We start from the raw sequence: 11,207 nt of genomic DNA, 5'->3' as shown, positions 1-11,207 counted from the left end.
ACATAAATAAAAAAATCGGAATCCAAAATGTGGGACGTGTACCTGTACATACGAAAGTTTCAAGGGTCTAGTACGAGTGTCTGTGCTTTGTGGGTGTTTGAGTTGATAGTGGCGCTGCTTGGATAAAAAGATGGCATTGTCTCCCCAGTAATGTAGAGTTTGAATGTGGGAGAATTTTATTCAGAAAGAGGTTAAAAAATAATCTTTAACAAAAAAACTAGACTATATAACAAGCATTGCACAAATGAAAGGGAATAGATAAGTGTTAGTAATATTATAAACGCGAAAGTTTGTAAGTATGGATGGATGTTTGTTACTCTTTCTCGTAAAAACTACTGAATGGATTTTAATGAAACTTTACAATAATACAGCTTATACATCAGAGTACAACATATAATTTATAGAAATATTGTGTGAATTGTCCAAAATATCAAGTAAGTAGGAAAAAATCTATCATTTGCGAGCTATTCTGGCGTGCGCTGCCTAAACCGCTAGAGTTACACATATGTAATTATGGAAATGTTTATCCGAAATAGCCCTACAAAAAAGCCCGCCACAGAATATTTCTATAGCTTATGTGTAAGCCATTATAGCCAAAATAGTTAACCATAACTACTATAAACCATACTAACCATAACTACAATAAAAATTGATAATTTATTTCAAATGCACATTTGGGAGTTATAAATTAAATTTATTTATTATATACATGATCATAAATAGAAAATAAGTTGGTTTGGTGGAAACACAAACTGGACACAGTTTTTCTGTCCATCAGGACGCCGAACATATTTAAATAACTAACTTATTTACCGAATTAGGGTGCTTCAAGAAAAGAGCGTACCAATTCTTGAAAGGCCGGCAACGCACTCGCGAGCCCTCTGGCATTGAGAGTGTCCATGGGCTTAACATCAGGTGAGCCTCCTGCCCGTTTGCCCCCTGTTCTATAAAAAAAAAACCAAGGCCAGTGACATATTCACTATGACATTATAACCATTAGACCTCGATTCCTAAATGAAAATAGATACTTTTTAGCTATAGCTTCTGGTATTTAAAGTGGATAAATTATGTATTTCACGCGACATCATTTGGACAAATATTATTTTAATCCTGCGCAGACGAAGTCGCGGGCACCGGCTAATATGATATATATAGATACAAAATATGATTTGAATTAGGATATTGACGTTTTGATCTACTTCGAAATCTTGGGGACTAGTTACATTCCACAGTAAGGCGAGCAAAAAGTAGACTGGTTTTCTAAATAGGAAGTAGAATTTAGTAAAGGAAGCTAACGGGTTTTTTGTCAATTACATATTTGACGTCCTTAGGAACGGCAAAGTGACTTTTACTTCCACGTAAACGTTAATCATTCAGAACTATAAAACACGTTTAACGATATTTTTAAAGTATTCTTAATGCATACTGATAAACTATTAAAATCATAAGATATTTCTTTCCAAAATAAAATTGTATTATGTATATAATAATTCATTAATTTCATAAAGATACTATAAAACACGAGTAATATGACGGAGAAAGTTTGACTTTAACGTTTGTAAGCGCTGTGACACTAACATATGCAGCTAACAGTAAAGCTGCTGACGTATACAATAATATTTATTATAAACTAGCTGACCGGCCAAGCGTTGCTGTGGCTAAAGTTTTTGTTATATTACATAGTAGCAAACAATTCAAGGGAAACGGTAGGAGAACACCAGTCAGGGGGACCACCGTTGGTGGTTATGCCATTAAATTGTAGCTTATGTGAAACGATGGTACTTTCAACACAGCGCCATCTGTTAGAATTGTGACTAGCATATAATAAACAAATATATTGCAATAAAATAATATTGCGGGTATAAATTGAGATGTAAGCTATCCTATCTTTTAAGTTGGATCAAACTACTCACGGTGTGCAAATTTGATTGATATCGGTTCGGATAGTTTAGGAGTCCATAGCGGACAAACAACGTGACACGTAATTTATATATATTAAGATATTAACAAGTGAGCGGTGTTGGCCTAGTGGCTTCAGCGTGCCTCTCATCCCTCAGGTCGTAGGTTCGATCTCCAGCTATGCATCAATGGAATTTCTTTCTATGTGCACTCGAACGGTGAAGGAAAACATCGTGGGGAAACAGGCTTGCCCTTGCCGAAGAGTCGATGGCGTCGACTGATCACCTACTTGCCTATTAAATGAACAAATGATTATGAAACAGATACAGAAATCTAAGGTCCAGACCTAAAAAGGTTGTAGCGCTAAGGATTTATTTATTATTATTATTTTTCTGATATTAACAATACATTCTTGATCCTACGAATACCTCCAGCATATAAAATAGGTCACGTTCTTTGACGTACAAGACTCAACACTATATAGATGTATGCAATACTTGCATCAATTTGAGACTTGAGAGGTTGGCGCCCGACAAAGTGAAAGGGAGCCGACTGATCACGATTATACAATATACACTATTAACTAACAATAACGCATGAATACTTCCTTAAATCTTATTAGAATACTAGTTGTACCAGATTTAGATTAAATATCAATCTAGATAGACGATTATTCCTGGACGATGCTTGCCTTGCATGCCTTCTCAAGCTGTTAATAGATAGGAAAATACCTTAAAAAGATTTATATATTTATTTATTTACAGCTTATGTCTGGCCAAATTGTATACTTCATACTTTCATAATATTATAAAACTATTATACGTATTAAGTGAATAAAAAATAAAAAAACAGCAACCTTTTGCTATCCATTAATCTTTCATAAGAAAATTTTAGATATAGTTATATTACCCGTATACGCTTCACAAAAATAATTTAATATTATAAAACTAATATACAATTAAGTGATTTTTATAAAAGAAACTGAAAATCTTTTGGTATCCATTTATCTTTTGTAAGTACATTTTTAAATCAAAGTATATTAACCCCATTCGCTTCACAAACAATATTATAAAAGTACTATACAATAAAATGATTTTTATAAAAAAAAGAAAATCTTTTGCTATCCATAAATCTTTTCTAAGACATTTTTAAATCAAAGTATATTAACTCCATACTCATACTTGACTCGCCAGAAGAGTCAAGAAAACTATTAAGCATAAGAGTAAGCGGGATGAGGGAGCTTGTTGATGCTGGACAGTGCGAGTCGAAAACACAGCAAAAAGGTTATACTAAGGGTTATAATAATAATAACTACTTTAAGCGTAATACATTTTTCATACGCATAGAAAAAACATAAATACTTCTAACTGTCCTTAACGACCTTTGAGATCTAATAGCAACAAGTTACTCGTAAGTATACTCGAAAGTTTAAAGATGAGAATTTATTATGTGAAATATAACTTTTACTTTGCATTAAGATTAAAAGGTGATTAAAATTAATTATATCCGGAGGCGAAACCATTAATTGGGCGATGTATAGTACGCACCTCGTGACCCCGACCTAAGAGGTTATACTGGTATCATTTGATAAGAAAAATTGTATAACATTTTTGTGTTACGTGTGCGGAGAGTACAACTTTAGTTTTAAAGTACCAATAATAATCCAGTGGCGCTACAACCCTATATGGGCAAACTGCATCCGTTTCTTTGATAATTTTTATTTTTATATTATTTAGTGATCAGACTTCTATGCCTGACACAAATACATACATTATCATTTTAAATACATATCTACTTATATAGAAGTTGCGCTGATTTAATAACACGGCGACGTGTTACCTGAAAGAAAAACAATTACAGATACAATCTGACGCCTCAACTATGGGCATTTATTCCATTAATTACTAAATGAATAATTTCATGTCTTGTCACTTCTTTTCTCTATGTCTACTCGTGAAATTACTATTTAACACTTCATAATTCCGATAATATTTCCGCAATCTGTTCTTGTCGGAAATGCATATAATTTTGTTTCTAAGTAATATTTTCAGTATATAAAATTTTCGTTCATTCAAATGGAATCTTCCTTGAGAAGAGTACAAGTAAGCTTGTGGAAGGTCAGGACGAGGCTTTTGGCAGCTAATAACAGCAGTTACCGCTCGGCCCGGGGCCCCGGGGCCCACGGAGTAATCTCCGTGATCACCGTGTTGCTCGACTTCAGTTTGCTCGAAACTGTGGTTCATGGACTCTGGAGGACTGGAACAAAGTATTGTTTTCTAATGAAGCTATAATCTCTTTAAGTAGAGAGGACCCACGCCGGCGAGTGCTGCGAAGACCACAGGAATCACTCCTTATGGCTGGAGTAAGTCCGTCGAATTAGGGTCGATTCGACCAAACAAGAGTAAATCTTAATCTTAGAATAAATCGTCAGTTAATCGAGAGTAAATCAATTTTACGTTTTACCAACTACAAATTCTAAGAATAGTGGGCTTATTCGGGAATTGCTACTATACCGCCGTTTCGCACGGAATAACAGCTATTCCTAGAATAATTTAATGGCGTCAGTCAGTCCAATCAGCTGATTTCTGTCATTTCACAAATATGTATTCTGTGTTTTAATTTCAAGTCAACGCAACGCACTAAATTAATAGTCTAGCATTGTATAATGAAACGTGTAAACAATTTATTATTTATTTATTTGTTTTTAGATTTTTTATTTTCTATAATATTAGAATGAAATTCAACTGGGCTCAACAGAAGTTCCTTTTTAGACGAAAGCCTCAAACAAACAAGAAATAAAAACTTTTTGTTGTCGTTTGACACCTGTTAAAAGCTACTTTTTCACACTATAATACGGCAAAATCGAGTTGACATGATGTATGCTCTTACACTGTCCCGTTGTAGAACAACATTTATTTGCCGAGTTTTATTTTCGTTCACCATTCTCTTGCTATTCGCGTATTGTTATTCCTAGCACAATTATACTATCGATTACGTGGACAAACGACTATGGATTTACTCGAGATTAAAATCATGGAATAGATTATTCTTGGTATAGTTACTCGTGTATAAATTGAAGTTTGGTCGAATCGACCCTAAACTCCAGCAACTAATTCGACGGAACGTATAAGATAGTTTTCGTAGAAAATGGAACATTAAATGACATTTAATGTTCCATTAACGGAAGTATTAATTTTACATGCACAACTCGTATTGAGTGCTCTTTAGGAAGATTCAGAGTACACGCAAGGGATGGGGGTCCGTTAACTGAAATCGACATTAGAACGTAAATTTCCTTAGTTAGCCGCAAAAGAGTTTATAGTTACAGTAGAACCTCGATAAGATAAAGTCCAAGGGAAACACAAAATATTTTATGTTATCGAGGTTTTAAGTTATCAAGGTTCTATGTCAGGTAAAGGCTAATATAGAGGTATGTACATGTTTCTATGTACCCTTCCTCCCATTTTTACTTGAATGCATCAGAAGGATGGAAAATTAAATATTTAATCATATTTATTCACATTACTTACATTACATAAAAATAAAACAACAACTAAAGGTTTAGTCTACTTAAAAAAAACTGTGATTTTCTTTTGTTTTAAAAATTCACTGTTTATAATCGATTTGATTTTCAATGACAAATAGAGAGGAGAATACATTAACTTATGATGCAAGTAAGTCGTTGTCACAAAGCTAACCGCCGCAAAGCTTTGAAGAATTTAGATAAAGCAAACAATAGGTAATGTATTGTTTACGTTAACAATACATTAGTAAACACGTTCAAGCAATAATACCGAAACCATTTGTTTTGACACTCTTATAAAATGACTCATTCACAAACAATTTTATGTTATAGAGGTTGTGGAAACATTTCTTTTAGTTACTGAGGGCCTATACAGAGATTATTTATTTACGTTATAGAGGTTGCGTATTTTAAGTTATAGAGGTTTTGGGCTCTGATGGGAAGGGAACATAGTATTTTTTGAAGTAACAGAGGTTTTTATGTTACCGAGGTTTACGTTATCGAGGTTCTACTGTATATGGTTCTTTAGTTTTTCGAAAGCAGGAGCTCCGACCGTTGTCATTATAAGTTGTGTAACGAAGCCATAATGGTACACACACACGATACACGTGCGATGCCAATCGTTACGGCAGTGGAGAATACGTTTAAGAATAAGTTAATCGAATTAAAATTCGACGTGACGATAAACGAAGTATATATAAACTATTTATATAATTAGTTTTGTATTTTCATACATATGATTATTGTGAATATGAATTCACAATAACAGTAATTTAATAATGTAATATCTGGTTTACGCGAGTACTAAACGTTTTATTTAAATGGTTTTATAAGAGATTATATCCGTTCATAGATGGAAAGTCGTTGATTTTGACTCTTGTGAAACGTCGTGTAAAGCAATTATGTAATAAATATATGGCCGTTTAAATTGTAACATCATTAATTCATAACTCATTAATTATTTTTCTAAATAATTGCCAAATTAATGTGTCATGATGTGATCAAATTACATTTTAATTTGATAATCTATTAAGCGGTGTAATTATAATTGTTATCATATATAAGTTAATTAATTAAAGTAAATTCCAAAAAAACCCTTAAACACCAAAAACTTTCAATGTTAATTGACATTAACGCAGAGAATACTTCTAAACTCTATGGCTGAATTGGCACAGAGCGCATTTAAATATAGAGACAAGAACTCTATGGAAGTATTTTTGGAAAACTTGATGATTTGTTCTATAGTTCAGTAAACGTAGATTTATATTATTTTGTGACTTACAAGCAAAATATAGTCACTAAAAGCCTCTAAAACTATAACTATCACACTTCCTTATCGTTGCTTGGCTTTATTATTTAACGAAGTCTATTTGCCCTAAGATTAATTAATTAAGCATTCAGGTTAATTAAGGTAATAAACTATAAACAATTAATATAAACAGCTAAACCAATAAAACGTCAATGTAAGCTAGTGTCTGACTGAAATCATTATAATAATTTCGCATTGACTTTTTAGAATTTAAACTAACTTATTTGACGGGTTTCTCTGAATGGGTTTGAGTTATAAGAATATGGTTTAGGTATTGGATACAGGTTATAAGATTATAGTTTGAGTTACCTATATGCAGATAGGTAGGTAGGGCAGAATAAAGGTCTAACCATCGCCCATGCACGACTGCAACGTCGGAAGGTTTAAGGTTCTTGTCAGACTTTAAAGATGTCCTGTACTAAGTGATTCGAAAATACCTCATCAGGCAGCTGGGTCTGAAACTTCCAATAGCGACAGCAATACAGATTCCGTTGTAGTGTTGAAGTTTGATGTTGTTCTCTTAATATCCGTAACGCTGATTTCAAAACCTTCGCACAGTACAAAAAATCATTACTGGCATCGCGAAGTAGAAGTACCACGAAGTAGAATGCCATCCAAAAGTGCCTTGCTTTTCGTATTATTTGATGAGCTTAAATTTATATGAGATACGAGATCAATAATACTTCAATATGCTAAAACTACAAAGTAATAATAATAATAATTATAAAACTAAAACAAATTTAAAAAGCTAGGTGTGAATTGAGAATTGTATCTTTAATACTGGCAGCATTACTTACATTACTTCCTGTATTGCGATACTTATTCGTTCAGCGAGGAAAGTTCCAGTTCTGTGGTCACCAACTTAAATCTTTCATTAGCGCTTGTGCACTTGAACCCGACGGCTAAATTAAGAATATTGTAAATCTCTATATTTATGTGTTAGTAAATAATTGTTATCAGTAAAAAAAAAATTGTTTAACAAGATAATATTTGAACAACCTTAACATTTACGTGATTAATTTTAAACTTTACATAAAAGGTTAACAAAATAGAGCGTGACAAAGCGACACTTGATTGTCGTTTTTGTTCGGTTTCTGTTATTGATGTAAGCTATTAAACCTTGCAAAATATTTATATTGTTTACTTCAAACGCTTCATGAATATACATACAGTTAAATGAAGTTGCTACAAGATCTCCATGACACTAATATTGTAATTTATAAAGGATAAAAGTAGAATATGGGACACAAATTAAAGTTTTGTCATAGTTACTCATACTATAAAAGAATCCTCAAACAATTATATATCAAATGAGTAGCGTTAATGTTTCACAGTCAGAAAATTCAAGGGTACTTGCTCATTACTCGTTGAATTTTAAACAACAAAAATGTACATGTAAGTTTATGATTTACAATAGTTATTTCATACCCATCAATGCGATAAAATAATCCCTAGCACTGCTTACATTCCATGGCCAGTTCAGATTGACCGTAAACATTACATATTATTAAATAACTGTTATAATGTAGGCAAAACCGGCCCAGATTATATCATAAGCACATTGACCTTCCAGGCGAGGTGATTGGCTTCCTCTCACCGATCAAAAAGGACCCTAGAACACACGACAGTCCGGGAAGCGTAAACGCAAAATCTTAAAGTAACGTGTACCAAAATATTAGCGCGCAAAATTTTACATTTATTTTATCTTATATAAAGCTGTATATAATATAAAATTATATTACATTATTACATTACTTCCTGTATTGCGATATTTATTCGTTCAGCGAGGAAAGTTCCAGTTCTGTGGTCACCAACTTAAATCTTTAATTAGCGCTTGTGCACTTGAACCCCACGGTTCATATATACGTATGAAATATATATTACATTATATATTTCATACGTTCTTATAATAAACTATTTACAAAGCGATGTTTGCTCACATTTCAAACTGATTTTAGTTGCAATCCATATGAAAGTAAACAGTTATTCCAATCGTGCTTATCACGAAAAAGGGGAATAACTTGACGTCAAAAGATATCTGTTAGTGACTCATAATGTACCCAATTGTTTTACCTTCCTAAGATATGTTACTAATCAAAACCCACTTTTTCATTTCTCAGCAGGTACACCTGAGGGGATTTAAAAGTTAAAACAAATAAACGTGGTATAAAATGTTACACTAAGAATAAGCGAAATGTTTATTAATTAACCCGGAATAACTTAAACCTAGTAAAACGTCGGCGATACTATCCTAGCGTTATTCTAGCCGACATCCTAGTATAAGTCTGACATTACCTAACCATGACACATTTTTTTGATTGATCACGGATGATTTTGAAAACATTTTTATTTCATTATTCTATTTATTTTTAAGTGACTACTAAAGTCTTCACTAGAATGTCAATCTGTAATTTTAAGTTTATCATTACTTGGCTGTGTATCTGGGGAATATTCTTAATTCTTATTTGTGTTCTTTTTGAAGGTGCTCATTTTCCAGAACTTAAAAGCTATGAATACTCATGAATAACGTAATACATAATATACGGCTCAAATAGCTATCGCACGTTTTGACCTCTCGTAAACTTTGTATAAACGTGACAAACTTTAAATAAATTAGGTTAGGCTACCTTTATGACTAGGATCGAGTTTTAGCGGTAATACTGTATGTCAAAATGTATTTAAACAGCAGCCATAGTTCGTGCTGTCAAATGAATCTTACTCTAAAGGTTAGTTTATATTAACCCAATCATCTGTGGTCTCCTGAAATATATAACTAAAGTTGGAGGCTTGTACTATATGTACTAGCTTTAGGAGAGGACTAAAGGATGCACTATTTTATGCATATAAAGCGGCGTCGATTTCACCTGGTGGAAATATTATTCTGAGACATATTTCTTGTTAGCGTTATGTAAATAGTTATGTATGTGGTGGAGATACTTTTTGGGGAATCTTGTTGACTTTTAGACACTCTATATATAGCAATTAAGGAGCAGTGTTAGCCTAGTGGCTTCAGCATGCGACTCTCTTCCCTAAGATTGTAAGTTCGATCCCCAGCTGTGTACCAATGGACTTACTGTCTATGTGGGCATTTAACATTCGCTCGAACGGTGAAGGAAAATATCGTGAGGAAACCGGCTTGCCTTAGACCCAATAAGTCGACGGCTTGTGTCAAGCACTGGAGGCTGATCACTTACTTGCCTATTAGATTGACAAATGATCATGAAACAGACACAGAAATCTGAGGCCCAGACCTAAAAAGGTTGTAGGGCCATTGTTTTTTTATAGCAATTAGTTATGGCATTTTACGGCATAAACTTAAATTTTGTCTCAGTCTTCATATTTTCGATTAAAAATTTAATGACAGGCGACAGCTCTCGTGACACGATACTCAGAAGAGTCTTGACATCAAGTTGTGGTCAATACTATAATAGAAAACTATACTTTAAATTAAATAAGAAGCGATAATATAAATTAACTGTAGGCAGAGACCAGGGACCACCACTTGCTAAGGTCCTGAGTCCTGACATACCATTCTAGCTTCATCCTCTTCATGACATTCATCATGCATGTTCGTCGATTATGGGCTATTTTAGCCTGTCCTTTTCCTACCATCTGGATTTGGTCCAAGTACGACAAAGCCTACCCAACTTTACTACCCACGGTTGCCTTGTATATTTGTTAACAACTTCTCATTCATTCATTCTCCATGGCTAAACCACCTAAGCAATCCCTTTCGTATCCTTGTCACTACTTTTAACCAACACTGCTCACGTATCTCACTATTACTTATCACGCAATGTTACACCACACATACTTCTTTACGCTTTTATTTCCACGGCATTTATTTCACTTTTATTCTTTCTCTGTCACACCCAACATTCGCGTATGTTAACGTCCGGATAAGCAGTTCCCATAGCACGGCTAATCGAGCTTCGTTTGAGACTTCATGGCTACACATCGTTCTTCTGAGCTTGAACTTTTAATGACGTAATAAAAAATTAAAAAAAAATGTGCGTGTACTAGTGTACACACGTTAGAAGTGAAACTTCTTTATGACCTTATTTTTCGAAAAATTATCTATATGCAACTTTACAGAAATTGGTTAAATAAAGTTAAATTAGATAAAGTTTAACAAAAGGCTTTTAATATCACAGACTTGAATACAAATAATACAATTATTTCATTTTACCTTATTACCACTAAGATTATTACAGAATTTCATAAATTGTAATAGAATTTTTAGTATCATTGTTATCATTATTATACATTTTTGTTATTAATGGTTTAGAATCTCTTTGAATCAACCCTGGTAGGGACAAGAAAAAGACGCGCGTAACGGTCAAATGTGACGCGTAACCGAAACATGTGACGCGTAACCGAAAAATGTGACGCGTAACGAAAAAATGTTACACAAAATTTTTTTCCAACCCCGATAAAGAAGTTTCACTTCAAAAATATATAAAATCAATTAATTAT

This window comes from Pieris napi, chromosome 10, assembly GCF_905475465.1.
Source record: "Pieris napi chromosome 10, ilPieNapi1.2, whole genome shotgun sequence".
NCBI classification, from domain to species: domain Eukaryota; kingdom Metazoa; phylum Arthropoda; class Insecta; order Lepidoptera; family Pieridae; genus Pieris; species Pieris napi.
The sequence above is the reverse complement of the archived record's forward strand: the minus strand, read 5'-3'. Positions refer to the sequence as shown.